This window comes from Phyllostomus hastatus, unplaced genomic scaffold, assembly GCF_019186645.2.
Source record: "Phyllostomus hastatus isolate PE091 unplaced genomic scaffold, TTU_PhHast_1.1 phas_scaffold_39, whole genome shotgun sequence".
In the NCBI taxonomy this organism is placed as follows: Eukaryota; Metazoa; Chordata; class Mammalia; order Chiroptera; family Phyllostomidae; genus Phyllostomus; species Phyllostomus hastatus.
The window spans coordinates 22,152,499-22,166,174 of record NW_025334028.1 but is presented as its reverse complement, the minus strand read 5'-3'; positions in this window follow the sequence as shown (position 1 = coordinate 22,166,174).

The following is a 13,676-nucleotide window of genomic DNA, read 5'->3' as shown; positions in this document are numbered from 1 at the left end:
AAGGCATGTACCTTTGCTTTTTCTCCTAAGCCCCAAGGGCCCTTCTTTTGCCTCTGTAACTTGTTTCCTGAGCCCATGCAGCCCAGCTGGCTCCCATCTCCACAGCTCACTTCTACCTCTGTGGCTTTCTGAATGAACTTTTTGCTTGTATTTGAGTATTGGCTCTGAATTCTTTCTTAGCCAAAACCCAAGGTCTAACATCTGGTGCCATTCACCATTAACAAGTAGTAATATCACAAAGTAGAAATTTATATTCCTGCTCATTTAAGATCCCTCATTAGAAATGGAAGCCAGCTAACCCATTTATAAATGTTTCCTTTGTTGGCAGGTGGTGAATGGGACCCATCCCAAAGATGGTTGGCGTTTCTCATGCTATTTCCTACATCTGTTGTATTCTTCCTCCTCACCCCTTCCCCTTCTCACCTTGGCTTCCTCAGTCCACCCTAGATCCACCCTAAGACCCACTTCCATTTCAGATCTTGGCAGCTACAAATCTGCTTTCCTTCCCTGATCTCCTTTGGCCCTGAGTGTTTATGGAACTTTAACACATTCACATCCAGAAAACTAGAACATAATTTGACCCCTCCAAAGGAAAAGAAAAAAGAAAAAAAGTTATTTTACATCTTTACATGTTAGATTTAACATAAGATATTCAGTTCTTTTTCATTTTTAATGATTTCTTTGGTCCGAAATCATTATACATCCTTAAAAATGCTAGGTAATAGAGTGAACAATACTTGACTTTAGAAGGCAACACAATAACAATATATTCTTTCAAGAAGAAAAAACATGCAGGTTTAAGATATATTCACTATCTCTTCAAACATCTTTGCGTATCATTGTTTTCTAAATGCTACTACAGCGCCCTCTGGTGATTTTCATTTAACATTTTCCATCTCCTAAATCCTATTTTCTTGGAGAAAAAATTTCAGGGAGAGTAACAACTCTCATTTACATCATAGCTGACTTTTTAAAACGTACTTTCATGTACATTATCTTGTCTAATTCTCCAAAGTTTTCCTTTGACCTTTGCTTCCTGAGGGTAAGGACATTCTTCATATTCTCTGAGTGCCTTGCAGGTAGATAAGATAGCAGGCCTTCCAAACCAGACAGCCCGTGAGGTAGCCAAGGCCAAATTTATTAACCTCAGTGAATGAATCTTGTGTTACAGGGAAAACAGAAAGTGTGGGGTTTTTTCATAAGCGAGTCAGGAAAATCTTGACTATTCACAGAATCAAAGTATTCTATGATCTTCACGCTAACATTATTATATTAAAGGTGGATGGTAACAATTAGGAAATGTCCCTGTTCTTAGATACTTGCTGAAGAAGTTAAGGATGAATTTGATGAAATTTGAAATTTCCTTTTATATAGCTCATCAAAAGTGCATGTGTGTGTGTGTGTTTAAGAGAAAGAGAAAGTAAATGTGACAAAAAATATTAATTGGTACATTTGGTGAAGGACATAGAAGTGTTCATTGTTCTGATTTTCAAATTTTGAAATTTTGGCACTTTTTAAAATAAAACTTTAGGTCAATAAACAGGAATGGTTTCCAATCCCAAATCTAATAAATAAATCACTTCTTAAAATATGACAAGTAATCAGTCAACCTTAGGTTAAACATATTCACAGGCCAATTTTTTCCTTATGGTTAAAACTCAAGTCTGCATTCGTCGTCTACTCTCTGAATCATCACAGAGTAAGTTCAGTCCCTCTGACAGCTGAGGACAGCAGGCATGCCCCCCTCCCCCAACCACCTCTTCTTTATTCCCAGTTAAATATTTCTAAGTGTACTTAAACTCAATAACCTATATGAAGTCTGAATAATATACCTGTTCCAAATAAGATGCTAGTAAATGTAGGCTATTTTATATTTCTTTAGTCAGTCATCTTCATTGTTGACAAATAAATATTGAGCTGTATAAAATACCTGAAAATTTCCTCTCTGGAATGCTTTAAGCCACAGTGCTCTTATTCTATCACTTTTGCCCAAGGATAGACCATTAGTCTTCTGTGAAGTTTCAAGGTCTTTGAAAATAAGGCACTTAATAATATAAAAGAAAAACTATATCCTCCTTATTGTATTGCCATTAAATAACATTTTTACCTTTTCTCTGCCAATAAAATTTTGTTCTGTAGGCTTGCTTACAGTTTCTATAATGAAATTGTAGAATCTAACCTTAAAAATGGAAGTCTTTATAATTAACTGAAAGAATCTGGGAAAGAGAAAAAAGAGATGTCCCTTCTTGCAACTATAAAAAGGAATAAAATTCCATTTCATAAGCTACTTTTTAAAAATCTGATTTGATAAGATATTATATTAAGAATATTCCCAAGAATATCATTTGTTCTCCTCAGTGATATGGAAACATGTGACTAGTCACAACTGTTACTAGAAGTTCTTCTGTTTATTGTTGAAAAGAAATCCATTCTCTGTTAATGTGCTTTTTTTTAACATGTTAACAGGTCTTTGAGGTTTTTTAAAACATATTAACAGGTTTTTTTAAACATATTAACAGACCTCAAAAAGGTCTCTGAGACTCCAAAGGCTTTAGGAAATGTTGCCTTGCCCTGTGAAAATAACGTCCTAGAGGAATCTGAAGTTCCGTTGCCTTATTGATAAAGTTTTGACCTCATAATAATATGTAAATAACATTTCTGTATTTCTAAGCAGTCTTTTAATTTTTTTGACAAATTAAAAGAGAATTATTAGCACTTTCCTTTTCTCGACATTCACAATGTGAATTATCAACTGTTCCATAATAACAGAATAATTTAAAGCCTTTGCTATATTTATTTTTTTAATCTGAGAATCTAAATCTACATTCCATTTATATTAATAAATCCATGAATGATAGTACAAATGGAAGCATGATAGGTAGGGAAAACAATTCTAGATCCAGAATAAGAATTTATTCTAAGTGCTTTTCTCCTGCTGATTTAAGATTCTCTGTTTATCCTTTGGCGTTTTAATTATAATGTTTTGTTGTGGTCTTCTTTGCATCCATCTTGTTTGAGACTCTCTGTGCTTCCTGGACTTGTATGTCTGGTTTCTTCACCCAGTTAAGGAAGTTTTCTCTCACTATTTCTTCAAATAGATTTTCAGTTTCTTGCTCTTCCTCTTCTCCTTCGGGCACCACTATGATGCAAATATTAAAACGCTTGAAGTTGTTCCAGAGGCTGCTTACACTATCTTCTTTTGGGAGGATTCTTTTTTCTTCTTGTTATTCTGACTGCTTCTTTTTTTTCTTCCTTATGTTCCAAATCATTGATTTGATTCTCAGCTTCATCCACTCTACTGTTGTTTCTCTGTAAATCTTCTTTATTTCAATTAGTGTATCCTTTGTTTCTGGCTGCATTTTTTTCATGTTGTAGAGGTCTTCATGCTAAGTTCCTTGAGCATCTTTATAAACAGTATTTTGAACTCTGCATCTGATAGATTGCTTATCTCCATTCTGCTTAGTTCTTTCTGGAGTTTTAATCTGTTCCTTCATTCGGGCCATGTTTCTTTGTCTCATTTTGGCAGCCTCCCTGTGTGAGTTTCTATGAATCAGGCAGAGCTGCTTTGACTCCCTATCTTGGAAGCATGGCCTAATGTAGTAGGTTTCCTGTAGGGGCCAGTGGCACAGCCTCCTCTATCACCCAAGCTGGGTACTCAAGGGGTGCCCCTTGTGAGGGCACACCCTCCTCTTGTAGGTGAACCTTGGTTGCTATTGGCAGATCAATAGGAGGGATTTACCCAGACCAATCAAATGCAATGAGTGGCTATAACCATTGACACCAACCTCCACCCTGTATGAAGGATCAGCTGTGTGGGGGCAGGATGGTGGTGCTCCAATGTGGTCTGTAGCTGTCCACTGAGTGTGCAGGCTCTGGGGTTTTCCAGGTGGTGCAGGCCAAGGTCAGCACCCACCTGTGCTTTGATTGAGGTCATCCTGCATACGCTATAAAGCAAACTGACGTGGCTGCTACTTGTGTTGGGATTGGAGATTCCCAGGTGAAGCTAAGCTGTGAATCCAGGCTGGCTGATACTAGTGCTGGGACTGAGACCACTTACCAAGAGGTATGGGGCAGCAGGCTCACTGAGGCTGGCTATTGCTTATATGAAAGGATTTAGAACATTGTGAAGCATAAACTAACACCAGACATTCATATGGAAAACTCACTGTTAACTTCAGTGTGTCCATAAGTTGGGTGAGACAAAGTTGCAGTGGATCTCCAGGAAGTCAAACAGTGTTAGTCAGGTTCATGGAGTGTCAAATATGGCACCTGTCTGCTGGTTCTGTGGTTCTGTGGGAGGAGGGTTCAGAAAAGGGACAATAGCCACTGACCACCTGTCTGGGAGAAAGCTGTCCTCCAGCTCCCATCTTGATGCCAGACACTTCAGTTCCTCCCTGTATGCCACTGGTGCCCTTAAGCTACTATCCCGGTGCCAAAGCGCAGAGGAGGTGAGTCTGAGTAAGTCCATGTGTGGGTTCTTTAAGGGAAACTGCTTGAGACTCCAAAAGTTTCTTCCACTAACTCAATCCCTGCTGACTTTTGATGCCAGATGCTATGGGGACTTATCTTCCTGGCACTGGAACCCTGGGTTCAGGATACTGGTGTGGGGCTGAGACTCCTTGCTCTCGAGATATCTGTCCAGAATTTTTATCCACCACTCATGGATGTAGAACCAGCCCATTCCATGTCTCTGCCCCTCCTACCAGTCTGAATGAATGTAGTTTCTTTAATTATGTAGTTCTCAGGCGTACATTCAACTCGATTAGTGGTAGTTCCGAATGATGGTTGTTCTATATTTAGTTGTAAGTTTGATGTGGTTGTGCAAGGAGGTGAGCCACATTTACCTATTCCTCCATCCTGATGAGAAGACCTATATATTTTTTATTTCAAATTCCACTTGTTCATTGTGATATACAAAGGTTTGTCCAGAAAGTATCCAGCTATGTGCTATGAGACATTTATTGAAGAAAATACAAGATACAAGAAACATTATACATAGGACAATGATGCCCAAGTTCCCTTCAAAGTACACACCTGTGGACCTCACACAGTCCTCCCAGCATCTCTTCCACTGTTCAAAACACTTTGCAAATTCCTTTGTTGGAATCACCATCAGGTGCCCCATCGTATTTTCCCGAATGCCATCGACAGTCTGAAATCTCTTCTCTTTCAAAAGTGATTTTATTTTTTGGAAAATCCAGAAGTCTCAGGGTGCCAAATATGGGCTGTAGAGGCCCCAGTCACCTGGGTGATTTGATGTTTCACCAAAAATCTCTGCATGAGATATGATGCTTGAATGGGCACATTGTTGTGACGAAGCTGCCAATCACCAGTTGCCCATAGCTGCAGCCATTTTCATCATATTGCCTCTCTCCACTGACAAAGCACTTTGAGGTAGTACTGCTTATTAATTGTTTGGCGTGGGAGGGTGTACTCTTGGTGGATGACCATTCCCAATCAAAAAACACATTTAAGTCTTGCTGCTGTGGCTCAGTGGATTGAGCACCAGCCTATGAACCGAAGGGTCACCTGTTTGATTCCCAGTCAGGGCACATGCCTGGGTTGCAGGCCAGGTCCCCAGTAGGGGGTCACATGATAGGCAACCATACATTGATGTTTTTCTCCCTCTCTTTCTCCCTCCCTTCCACTTTCTAAAAATAAAATTAAATAAATAAAATCTTTATTAAAAACACACATTTAATACAGTCTTTATCTTGCTGCACTTTGCCACACTTTCTTTGGGCATGGAGAACCATATAACTTCCATTGGTTTGACTGGCTCACTCATGCTCACTCAGTGTCTAGTATTCCTACTAAACTAGTACAGTGAAGTCATCATAGTTCACACACACACATTCCAGTCCACTGTGCTTGGCTGCCAGGTTCCATCAATGTCACACAAACCTCTCTCATTATATTAACAATGGCTGGACTTTTTCCAGACTCACCTCATGTAAGAAAGCAGTTGACTTTTGTATATTACCTTGTATCCTGCAACCTTGCTATAATCACTTATTAGTTCTGGGAGGTTTCTGTGGATTCTTTCAGATTTTCTATATAGACAATGTCATGTCATCTGTGAACAAAGGCAGCTCTATTGTTCCTTTGTCAATCAGAATACCTTTCATTTCGTGGGGTTTTTTTTATTTTTGTCTCACTGCATTAGCTAGGACTTGTGGTATCACATTGAAAAGGAGTAGTGAGAGAGGACATCCTTGCCTTGTGCCTGATTTTAGCAGGAAAGCTTCTGGTTTCTCATCACTAAGTATGTTGTTAGTTGAGGATGTTGTTTATCCAGTTGAGGAAGTTCCCCTTTATTCCTAGTTTCCATGGATGGGAGTTGAACTTTTGTCAAATGCTTTTTCTGCATGTAGTGATATGGTCATGTGACTTTTCTTCTTTACATTGATGTGATGAATTACATTAATTAATTTTCAAATGTTGAATTAGACTTGCATACTTGGAACAAATACCTCTTGGTCATACAATATAACTCTTTTAGAAATTGTTGGATTCCATTTGATGATACTTTGTTGAGGATTTTTGCATCCAGGTTCATGAGAGATATTGATCTGCAGTTTTCTTATAATGGCTTTGTCTTGTTTTGCTGTTAGTATAATGCTAGACTCATAGAATGAATTATTAAGTATCTATCTTCCTCTGCTCTTATATTATGGAAAACTTTATACATTACTGGTGTAATGTTTTTCTTAGTTGGTAGAATTCACCAGTGAACCCAACTGAGCATAGTGCTTCCTATTTTGGAAGATTATTAATTATTAATTGGATTTCTTTAATATATGTAGTCCTAATTCTACTTATGTGAACTTTGGACAGATTGTGTTTTTTTGTCCATTTGATCTAAACTATCAAATTTGTGGACATAGAGTTGTTCATAGTATTACTTAATCATCTTTTGGATATTCATGGGATCTGTAGTGATGTTTGATTTTCATTTCTGATGTTAGTAATATATGTCCCTCTTTTTTCCTAATTAGTCTAGGTAAAGGCTTATCAATGTCACTGATCTTTTCAAAGAAACAGATTTGGTTTTGTTGATTTTCTCGACTGATTTCCTGTTTTCACTTTCATTGATTTTTATTTCAAATTTTATTATTTCTTTTTTCTGCTTACTTTGGATTTAATGTGCTCGTCTGTTTCTTTTTCCCTAACATGGAAGGTTAGGTGATTGATTTTAGATCTTCTTTTCCAGTGTACACCTTCAATGCTGTGAATTTCCCTATAAGAACTGCTTTCATTATATCCCACAAATTTTATATTTTCATTAGATTCAAATTTTTTAAAATTCTCTTAAGATTTCCTCTTTTAATCTATGTGTTATATACAAGTGTGTGGATTAATCTCATGTAGTATTTTCATATTTTCCAGCTATCTTTCTGCTATTGATATTTAGTTTAATTTTACTGTGGTCAGCATACACTGAATAATTTTCATTCTTTTACATTTGTTAAGGTGTGTTTTATAGCCCAGAAGGTGGTCTGTCTTGGTGGATGTTCCATGTGACCTGAAGAAGAAAAGGTATTCTGTTATTTTGAGATAAATTAATCCAGAGATGTTAATTATATCCAGGCAATTAGTCGTGCTGAGTTTCAACTATGTCTTTACTGATTTTCTGCCTACAGGACCTGTTCATGTCTGATAGAGGGGTGTGTAAAGTCTCCAATTGTCATAATGGATTTATCTATTTCTCCTTGAAGCACTGTTTTTGCCTCATGTATTTTGAGGCTCTGCTGCTTGGCATTTACACATTGAAGATTGTTATGTCTTCTTGGAGAATTGACCCATTTATCATTATGTAATGCCTCTCTTTATACTGCATAACACTTGTTGCTTTGAAGTCTGCTCTGTCTGAAATTAATATAGCACTCTAGCTTTCTTTTCCTTAGTGTTAGCATGTTATGTCTTTCCCCCCCTCCCTTCACTTTTTTTCCCATTGGTTCTCAAATGATCTTTAATTGAAATATTTTCCTTTGTAGTTCTTAATTAGCTGGACATCCCGCTGCACCACTGTAGATGTCATGAGTGTGGCGGCTACCAACATTGCAGCCCATGGAATGAGCAGTCCACAAGATCTCCTTAATGGTTCCAGAGAGTTATCTGGCTAAAGATCACTGCCACATCTGTCAGGCAGTGTTGACAACCTCATCAAAAGTGATATTTCCCCTGACTGTGTTTAATGTTTTTTTTTAATGTTTTTGTTGGTGGTGGTTTTGCTCCTTTCTGTCTCTTAGGGCTTCTTTGAGCACTGTGATGGTTGGGGCAGAGACAGAAGGTACTACCTCAGCCTGGGCTTGTCTGTGATGAATGGTAAGTTTCACTATAACCCTCAGACCTTTTCAATCCCCAGTTGCTTTGACAATATCATCATCAACCTTTTTTAGTGAAAGACCCAGAGAGCTGATCTTGGGGGCCAGGGCAGATACAATCTCACTGGGGTGAAACTTTGGAGGCATGGTGGGGGCAACTGGTGTCAAATGAACCCAGGTTCGGAATGACAGAAGCAAGTTGCACCTGGGTCCTCTCTGAGCCAAGAGCCAAAAGCCCCATCCCCTTACTGTTAATCTATATGTGTCTTTATATTTAAAGTAGTCTTTTTTTTTGTAGATGACATATATTTGGGTCTTGTGTTTTGATTCACACTGACAATGTCTGTCTTTTATTTGGCGCACTCAGACTATTGACATTTAATGTGATTATCAATATAGCTGGATTACTACTTATCATATTTATTTCTGTTTTCTATTTATTGTCCCTGTTCTTTGTTATTATTTTTTTCCTCTCTCTTTCTGCCTCCTCTCTTGATCCAATTTTCTCTATTACAACATATCACTATAGTTCTTAAAAAAAGTTTCTAGTGGTTGCCCTAGAGTTTGCAAAAATATATTTACAATTGATCCAAGTTAACTTTCAAATAGCACTACACTGGTTGGTCTTGCACCTTACAAGAACAAAATAATGCCAATTTCATCCTCCCATCCTTTATAGTATTGCTATCATTTATTTCATTCACTCATAACTACCAATCATCAAATATATTGTTGGTATTACTTTAAATAAACTGTTCTCTGTTAGCTTAACTGAGAACAAGAATAAAAGCTTTTATTTTATTTTTTAATTTTTCTTCAGTGCTCTTCCTTTCTTTATATAGATCTGAGTTTCTGACCTATATCATTTTCCTTCTTTTTGAAGAACTTCTTTAAGATTTCTTTTCTTAAATATGTTTTATTGGACTTCTGGCCAAGATGGAGGTGTAGGTAGATACATTGTGTCTCCTCACACAAACAAAATAAGGACAACAAAAATTTAGAAACAAAAAAACAACTAGTACTGACAGAAAATTGAATTGTATGGCAGTCTGACAACCAAGGAGTTAAAGTAGACACATTCATCCAGCCCAGTAGGAGGGGCGGAGTCAGGCAGCCAGGTGGAGAGGGGTCACAGCAAAAAAGCAGTGGCTGGCAGACCCCAGTCATGCAGGCAGTGACTGGCTGACCGAGCAGTCCCACATTCGTACATGGATAATCAGGAGAAACTGGGGAGCTAGACAGACCACACAACCCAGGGTCCCAGCATGGGGAAATAAAGCCTCAAAACACCGACTGAAAACACCTGTGGGGGTTGAGGTGCCGGGAGAGACTCCCAGCTTCACAAAAGAGTTTATTGGAGAGATCCACGGGCTCCTAGAACACACACAAACCCGCCCACATGGGAATCAGCACCAGAAGGGCCCATTTGCTTGTGGGAAGCGGCATAAGTGACTGAAATCTGTCAGAAAATGGAGCAAACACCATTGTTCTCTCTTGGACCCCTGCCCCACATATGGCATCACAACCCAGCTACTGGGTTGCCTTGCCCTGGTGAACACCTAAGGCTCCACCCCTCACTATGTAGCAGGCATGTCAAGACATAAAAAATGGCCTAAATAAAAGAACAGATCAAAGCTCCAGAAAAAATACAACTAAGCGATGAAGAGATAGCCAACCTATCAGATGCACAGTTCAAAGCACTGGTGATCAGGTCGCTCACAGAATTGGTTGAATTTGGTCACAAATTAAATGAAAAAATGAGGCTACACTAAGTGAAATAAAGGAAAATGTACAGGGAACCAATAGTGATGGGAAAACAACTGGGACTCAAATCAATGGAGTGGACCAGAAGGAAGAAAGAAATATTCAATCATAAAAGAATGAAGAAACAAGAATTCCAAAAAATGAGAGGTGTAGGAACCTTCAGGACATCTTTAAACATTCCAACATCTGAATTATAGGGGTACCAGAAGGAGAAGAGGAAGAGCAACAAGTGGGAAAGTTATCTGAACAAATAAAAAAGGAGAACTTCCCCAATCTGGCAAAGGAAATAGACTTCCAGGAAGTCCAGGAAGCTCAGAGTCCCAAAGAAGTTGGACCCAAGGAGGAACACACTAAGGCACATCATAATTGCATTAGCCAAAATTAAAATGAAGGAGAGAATCCTAGAAGCAGCAAGAGACAAGGAGACAGTTACCTACAAAGGAGTTCCCATCAAACTGTCTGTTGATTTCTCAAAAGAGACCTTACAGGCAAGAAGGGGCTGGAAAGGATTATTCCCAGTCATGAAAGGGAAGGAACTACATCCAAGATTGCTCTGTCCAGCAAAGCTATCATTGAGAATGGAAGGGCAGATAAAGTGCTTCTCAGATAAGGTCAAGGTAAAGGAGTTCATCATCACCAAGCCCTTATTTTATGAAATGTTAAAGGGACTTACCTAAGAAAAAGAAGATAAAAAACACGTGCAGTAAAATGACAGCAAACTCACAGTTATTAACAAACACACCTAAAACAAAAACAAAAACTACGCAAACACCTAGAACAGGAACAGAACCACAGAAATGGAGATCACCTGGAGGGTTAGCAACAGGGAAGTAGGAGGAGGAGAGAGGGGGAAAAAGGTACAGAGAATAAGTAGCATAGATGGTAGGTAGAAAATAGACAGGGAGAGGGTAAGAATAGTATGGGAAATGTAGAAGCTAAAGAACTTACAAGTATGACACATGGACATGAACTAAAGGGAGGAATGTGGGTGAGAGGGTTTGCGGGGTGGAGGGGAGCGCAGGGCAGAAATGGGACAACTGTAATAGCATAGTCAATAAAATATATTTTAAATAAACAAATAAATAAATGTTTTACTGATTATGCTATTATAGTTGTCCCGGTTTTTCCCCCTTTGCCCCCTCCACCCTCACCCTCTTTGTTCATGTTCATGTGTCATACACATAAGTTCTTGGCTTCTTCATTTTTTGTATTGCTATTAACATACTCCTATTTTGTACCTACCAATTTGTGCTTCTTAATCCCTGCACATTTCCCCCCATTCTCCTCCTTCCCCCTCCCACATGATAACCCTCCAAATGTTCTCCATATCTATGGTTCTGTTTCTTTTCTGCTTGTTTGCTTAGTTTGTTTTTTAGATTCAATTTTTGGTAGTTGTAAATTTCCATTTTAATGTTCATAGTTTTGATCCTCTTCTTTCTCTTGAGTAAGTCCCTTTAACATTTCATATAATAATGGTTCCTTTAGTTTTTTCTTATTTGGAAAGCTCTTTCTCTGCCCTTTGATTCTAAATGATACCTTTGCTGAGTAGGTCCTTGCTTTTTATGACTTTGAAGATTTCTTGCCAATCCCTTCTAGCCTGCAAAGTTTCTTTTGAGAAATCAGTTGATGATTTTATAGGAACTCCCCTGAAAGTAACTATCTGCTTTTCTCTTGCTGTTTTTAAGACTCTCTCTTTATCTTTAATCTTTGGCATTTTAATTATGATGCATTTTGGTGTGGTCTTCTTTGCATCCATCTTGTTTGGGACTCTTTGTGCTTCCTGAACTTATATGTCTATTTCTTTTAAATTAGGGACATTTTCTTTTGTTATTTTTTCAAGTAAGTTTTGAATTTCTTGCTCTTTCTCTTCCCCTCTGGCACCCTTATTAGAATACTGGTACTTTTGAAGATGTCCCAGAGGCTTCTTAGCCTATTCTTCATTTGTTTTTTGTTTTGTTTTTTCTTCTTTTTTCTTCTTGCTGTTCTGATTATTTTTTTTTCTTTCTTCTGTTCCAAACCATGGATCTGATTATCTGCTTCATTCTATCCACTGTTGGTTTCCTGTAATTTTTTCTTTATTTCACTTAATGAAACATTCATTTCCGCCTGGGTCTTTTTTATGCTGTTGAAGTACCCAATGAGTTCCTTGAGCATCCTAATAACAGCATTTTGAACTTTGCATCTGATATTTGCTTATCTCCATTTTGTGTAGTTCTTTATCCAGAGTTTTGTTCTGCTTTTCATTTAGGCCATATTTCTTTGTTGCTGCATTTGGCAGCCTTCCTGTGTTTGCTTCTGTGTATTAGATAGAGCTGCTTTGACTCCTTGTCTTAGTAGCATGGCCTGTTGTGGAAAAGCTCACAGGTATGTTGGATGAAGTGGAGCTCCAGGGTAGGGCAACCTGAGTCCCTGCTCTGCACCTCTGTGTGGGGGAAGGCCCAGAGGGGACAATGCTACTTCCTGGCCTCTGGGCTTTTGTCCAGGATGAAGGTGTCTCCTGGCACTCGCTCTGATGCCAATCACTTCAGTTTCTCCCTGTATGGCATTGGTGCCCTTCCCATTGTTGTCCCAGAGCTAAAGCCCAGAGAAAGTGAGTCTGTGTAAGTCCTGAGTCTATATTGTGAGGAGACTCCTGGGAATCCCACAGTTTCTTCTACTACCCAAATCCCCACTGGTTTTTATAGCTAGAAGTTATGGGGACATATCTTCCTGGTGCTGGAACACTAGGCTGGGTAGTCTGGGATGGGGATGGGATCCCTTGCTTCCAAGGTATCCATCCTGATTTTTTCTACCACACATGGGTGTGGGATCACCCACTCCATGTCTTCATGCCTCTCCGTGCCTCTCTGTGCCTCCCTGCACCTCTCCACATCTGCACCCCCTCCTACCCATCTGGAGGAAAGTGGCTTCTTTAATTCCTTGGTTGTTGAACTTCCATACAACTTGATTTGCTGATAATTCTGGGAGATATTTGTTTTGTAGTCTAGTTACAATTTTTGCTGTGTTTGTTCAAGATGAGCTGTGTTTGCCTATGCCTATATCTTTAGTGGAATTCCTTTAAGATTTCTTATAAGGCATGTCTACTGGCAGCAAATTCCCTCAATTTTTTTATATCTAGGAAAGTTTATTTCTAATTCATTTTCAAAGGATAAAGTTACAGGATACAGAATTCTAGATTGGTGGGATGTTTTATCGCAACACTTTAAATATTTCACTCCACTATCTTTTTGTCTGGATGGTTCCTGTAGAGAAATTGAATGTAATTCTTATCTTTGCTCCTCTGTAGGTAAGGTGTTTTCTCCCTCTGTTGTTTTCCAATTTTTCTTTGTCTTTGGTGTTCTCTAGTTTGAATATGTTATGCCTAGATGGAGGGGTTTTATTTTGTTTTGTATGACATTTAATGTCTTAACATTCTGTGAGCTTCTTGGACCTGTGGTTTGGTCTCTGACATTAATTTGAGGAAAGTCTCACTTATTATTTCCCCAAATAGATCTTCTGTTCCTTTCTCTTTCTTTTCCTGGCATTCCCACTATGTGTATCTTATACCTTCCCACAGGTCTTAGTTACTCTTTCCATTTACTTCAG